The sequence below is a fragment of the Myotis lucifugus genome, unplaced genomic scaffold (assembly GCF_000147115.1).
Source record: "Myotis lucifugus unplaced genomic scaffold, Myoluc2.0 scaffold_803, whole genome shotgun sequence".
Lineage (NCBI taxonomy): Eukaryota > Metazoa > Chordata > Mammalia > Chiroptera > Vespertilionidae > Myotis > Myotis lucifugus.
The window spans coordinates 158,690-164,773 of NW_005871851.1; positions in this window are offsets into that span (position 1 = coordinate 158,690).

Here is a 6,084-nt window from a genome sequence, read left to right on the forward strand (position 1 = left end):
GTTAAGAACGTCGTTTTAATGAAGCAAATACGGAAGTGAATTCACAGGTGCCGACTCCTATACCAGAACTGGTCATTTAGCCAGGTTTTACAACTAATAAATCTGTAACCCTTTTCCTATGTCAACACGTTAACCAAACCCACTAATGCTAAATGAGTGCTAATCACATGACAACTAACACCGCTAGGCCCCTTTTGTTATTGAAATGCAATCAAAGTTAAATGCTCAGAGTACATTCTTGCTGATTGCATAGACAAAAGCTAGCAAGATCATGGGGGTGGGGGGTGGGTTGTGGTGTTTAAAACGCAACGAAGAGGCCCTAGAGCAGCGCGAGCATTTTTTCTCTCTCGCTTTTCGTTTTTGAATTTCATTTTATTTTTATTTCTCATACAGTAATACAAGTACAGTTTTAACAAAATCAACTCGCACAGACTATCAGCAAAAGGTTCCTGTCCAACTTCTCCTCACTCCGGAGTTTTGCTTCCCATAGTCAACATTTTCCATTCGTTTTCCAATCTTACAACTGTTTCTATCGGAATTGTCCTCCATGTTGACTTTACAAAAAATGCTTCCGCTACTCTCACGACCTTTTCATTTTAAACATTGTGCAGTGACCGCCTCACTGTGGGAGATGAGAACACGGCTCTTTTCCCATCCTGCCTGCAACCCCATCCTCCCAACACAATTGCACCACCACTGTAGGTTCACTATGCAGCATTTCCATGATGACGCCATAAATGTTGTGCAGAGGTGAGTCACACAGTCCACCATAACATGTTTCCTCCACTACTTTCTATTTTTCCTGGAGTTACCACTTGCCTTTCTTTTCCTTCATTCGATTTTCTATGTAACCGTCACCGATTCATCTCCAAGGCCTACCACAAACTCTCCAGTCACCATGGGCGCGGGCAGGGGGTGACCTCTCCACTCCGTGTTTTCCTAGGTCTCCTGCATCCTGCTGTTCCAGGCGGGCGTGGCTGCCCTCTAAACCCTGAAGCCAGCCCTCAGACAACAGTTTTCCTTTGGGTCATGGAAGGGTTCCTTCCACTCCCTCCGACCTGGAACCCCTGGATGCGACACAGCCTGGAACAACACTCAGGCGTACCACTGGACGGTCCCAATAGCAGCCCCGTGGCCACTGCCACCTGCTGTGGTCCTTCCGGTCCTAGGGGCCCTCTCAGGGGGGCACTGTGGCCCCAGGAGGACAAAAAACTGTCTGGGGGATGGAGAGTCCAAAACACCACACTCTTGCCCACGGGCGTGCCTCAGTGGTTGAGCATCGACCTATGAACCAGGAGGTCAGGGTTGGATTCCCGGTCAGGGCACATGCCCGGTTGTGGGCTCAGCCCCCAGTTGGGGGTGTGCAGGAGGCAGCCGATCCATGATTCTCTCTTATCATTGATGTTTCTCTCTCTTCCTTCCTCTCTGAAATCAATAAAAATATATTTTAAAAAATATCAAGACACCATACGCTTTTAAGATATAGAACACACATATGATACATAAACAGACATATAACATATCTGTGGCATTAAAATTCCACGGGTAGGTTAGAGAAAAAACGTCTACAAAAGCTCCTCAGGAGAGCAATCAGAAGAAAGAAAAAGGCCAAGAACCACTGAGATAGTCCAACCTTTGCCCCAGATGCCCCAGAATGTGTGATGCCCTGGGTAGCGGCCCCTTCACACATGTCCACCTTCCAGTCCCTTGTGGGGGAGTTTGCCTGATGGGACCTCGGTCACATTTAGAACCGTTGCTGCAAGGGAGCCTGGGAAACACGGTTTCAGCCATCTAGTGTTTAAAGCGGAGGAAGTGGCCATCTGTCACACCTGACAAAGCTGGTCTAGAATCTTAAGTTTTGCACTTAGAATTCTGAAGGCACTGTTCCATCCTATATAATCCTATATAATAAAAGGCTAATATGCAAATCGACCAAACTGCAAAACAACCGGCTGCTATGACATGCACTGACCACCAGGGGGCAGATGCTCAATGCAGGAGCTGCCCCCTGGTGGTCAGTGCACTCCCACAGGGGGAGCGCCGCTCAGCCAGAAGCTGGGCTCACGGCTGGCAAACGCAGCAGCAGTGCCGCCTCCCCGGCAGTGCTAAGGACCCCTTGGGGGATGTCCGCCTACCAGCAGGAAGTGGACCTAAGCCAGCAGTTGGACATCCCCCAAGGGGTCCTGGACGGCAAGAGGGCACAGGTTGGGCTGAGGGAGCCCCGCCCCCCCCACCCCCCTGCCAGTGCACAAATGCCATGCACCAGGCCTCTAGTTTTCTTATAAATTCCAATGATGCTGTTAAGAAATGCCACTTTCGCCGAAACCGGTTTGGCTCAGTGGATGGAGCGTCGGCCTGCGGACTGAAGGGTCCCGGGTTCGATTCCGGTCAGGGGCATGTGCTTGGGTTGCGGGCACATCCCCAGTGGGAGATGTGCGGGAGGCAGCTGGTCGATGTTTCTCTCTCATCGATGTTTCTGACTCTCTATCTCTCTCCCTTCCTCCCACCCCCCTGCCAGTGCACAAATGCCATGCACCAGGCCTCTAGTTTTCTTATAAATTCCAATGATGCTGTTAAGAAATGCCACTTTAATTCCTGATTCTTTGTACTGATCTATTGTGGTTTTTTCCTTCCTTCTCTGAAAGTGTCTGGGGTATTCTTTCTATCACTGACATCCTGAAATTGTAATGACCTTTCTTGGGTGAGCCTTTTCTCTCACATTGCCAGGTATTCTGTGGCCCCTTTCATTCTAGAAGCACAGGGCCTTCCATTCAGGGGAATTGTCTTGTTTCTTTGATAGTTTTCTCACCTTCACGATCTCTGTTCTCTCTTTATCGAGTTCTTATTTGTAAGATACTGGACTTCCTGGATTGAGCCTCTAGTTTAATTTTTTTTCTATGTTCCAGCTCTGAATTTTCCCAACTTTATCATCCAACCTTCTCCTGATTTACTGATTGTTTTCCTTCAATTATTTTCCATCAAGTCATTCACAAAAATTACATTAATTTCCTCATTGAAAATGACTCTAATGACTAAAAGTAACAAAATAACAATGAAACGTGTCTCACCCATGTAAAAATGTTCATGTTATGAACAAGGGAATTTGTGCCACCGCAGAAACCGAGCACTCAGAACACGCCCAAGTGGGTGTGCAAAGACAATGCGCCCATTAGCCGGCTCGTTGTGTGTCACTGTTTACATAATCACTCACTCGCCCGCTTATGAAATATACGCGAGAACATGAAGAAATACGAGATCCACCTTATGTTTCTCTTTTCACAATCCCAGCGCTCGACTCATAACAGCAACTTCACCAACCCTGATAGTCAAATGTTTCCAAAGTAAAAAGGCGAGCCTTCCCCATAGCCTGCTGGGCAGGTTCTGCTGCCGCCCCGGCGTTAGCTGCCTGCTCTTACCAGGAGAGCCCGGCATCGCAGAGGGAAACAGCGTGAGTAATAATTATAGTGAAACAGCGTGAGTAATAATTATAGAAAACAGCACACGTCACAGAGAACACCGAGAGGAAAGCCTACACATAGGAAAGCCTTGTTGTGAGCCGTGTTCTAATTGAGTTAAATGCCCATTAAATCATCCGACTTTCATACCTTCAGACGTAACACCGTATCTATGAATGCACACACCAGACGTTTTCAAATACCCAACATGCATCTTGACCGTGTAAAATATGTCACACGACACACGAACAACGTTCCGCTGTAAGTTCTGAGCCAAGTTTACGTTTTCCGAGGTTACGGTTGTACCACCACGGCTCTCTTTCAAAGATTTTCCAAGGACATCGGGTAGCCAAACTTGTAACGTTTCCAGGGCCCAATTTCTTCCTATTCTTCTCTTTTTTTAAAAAAAAAAAAAAACTTCTTTTTTTTTTAAAATATATTTTATTGATTTTTTACAGAGAGGAAGAGAGAGGGATAGAGAGCCAGAAACATCGATGAGAGAGAAACATCGATCAGCTGCCTCCTGCTGGGGATGTGCTCGCAACCCAGGTACATGCCCTTGACTGGAATCGAACCTGGGACCCTTCAGTCCGCAGGCCGACGCTCTATCCACTGAGCCAAACTGGTCAGGGCCCAATTTCTTCCTATTGATGTAAATAAAGGTTTTTTCAAGATAGGGGTGTAAATATTTTGTCGGGCAAACAATTTAGTAGGAAAAAAATTGATATTCATTTAAAACTAGAGGCCCGGTGCGCGGATTCGTGCACTGGTGGGGTCCCTCAGCATGGCCTGCGGGGATTGGGCCGAAACTGGCAGTCCAAGGCCACCTGCTGCCCCTGCCTGCCGCTCCCGCTCACCCCGGCCCCGCTGCACCTGCTGCGGGCTCACGCCCAGTCAGTCCCGATCGGGAGAGGCTCGCGCTGCCGCAGTGGCATTTGCCAGCCAAGAGCCCTGCATCTGGCGCCTGACGGTCAGCTGAGTGGCGCTCCGGCTGTGGGAGTGCACTGACCACCAGGGGGCAGCACCTGCACTGAGCGTCTGCCCCTGGTGGTCAGTGAACATCTTAGCAACTGGTCGACTTGTCATTTGGTCATTCAGTCGCTTAGACTTTTATATAGAGAGATGTATACCATCTCCTAATAAGCCCCCTAGACTTTTGGGTTGAAATACATCTTGGGTTTCTGGAGAAGACACACGTTCTATTTGAAAGGAAGAGGGTGAGGCACAAACTCACCGGAGCAGTGGAAACCCAGGAGCATTTTTTTTTTCTTTTTAAAATATATTTTATTGATTTTTCACAGAGAGGAAGGGAGAGAGATAGAGAGTTAGAAACATCGATGAGAGAGAAACATCGATCAGCTGCCTCTTGCATACCCCCGACTGGGGATGTGCCCGCAAGCAAGGTACATGCCCTTGGCCGGAATCGAACCCGGGACTGTTCAGCCCGCAGGGCGACGCTCTATCCACTGAGCCAAACCGGTCAGGGCCCAGGAGCGTTTTAAAAGCCAGCACTCCTCCTGCAGGTGTGGGTGTGTGTTACAACAGGGACATGAACTTCACACGATGATACTTCTCCCCTTTCACGGTGTTCCCGTAGAAGTGGGGCTACGTCTTTGACCTTGGGCCGTGGTCTCATCTGGTGGCCCATGCAATATATTTGATGTTGCCTAAGATATCATATTCACAAAGTCCAAAATTGTAGTTCTATTTACAGAAGTAAGAGTGACACAGTCAAATAAGTTTTGCTGCTAACAAAGTGGAAATTCTAAACAATATTTGGTACCGGTCAGAGCTACGGCACAAGATACACTTATCATCGCTTTCCAAACGTAGCAATGGGGCAACGAGGTCAATCGTAGGAAGTGTTTCCCTGCAGAGGGGCCCCCTTGTCTGCGGGGGATTCGTGCCAAGACTGCCGGTGGATGCCAGCAGCCTCGGTAGTACCAAACCCTGTACATACTGTGTTTTCTCCTAATTTATAAACTAGGCAGAGTAAGAGATGAATGATAATAGCGAATAATAAAATAGCCGATTATAACAATATGCTGAAATAAAAGTTATGTGGCTGTGGTCTCTCTCTCTGATGACCAATCTGATAACCGAGACAGCTCCTGAGTGACTCACGGGAGACGCTGAACAGAGTCCTATCCTGGGCGAGATGGAGGAGGACACTTGAAACTGATAAACTGTTTATTTCTGGAATTTTCCATGTAAATTTTCAGACCACAGTTGACCACAGTTATGTTAACTGAAACCACAAACAAGTGAAAGCACAGATAAGGGGGGTGGGTGCTGCTGTACCCCCAATATGAGGCCAGTGATGCAATAGAGCAGAGGTTCTCAATCTGTGGGTCGCGACCCCTTTGGCGGTCGCACGACCCTTTCACAGGGGTCGCCTGAGACCATCCTGCAGATCAGATATTTACATGACGATGCATCACAGTAGCAACATGACAGTGATGAAGTAGCAACGAAAATAATGTTATGGTTGGGTCACAACATGAGGAACCGTATTTAAAGGGCCAGAGGTTGAGAACCACTGCGATAGAGGCAGGCCGGCGCGCCCGGGTGACACAGAGGGCGCAGGAGAAGGCTGCCTCTGAGGTCATGACCGCCCCGCTTTACCACC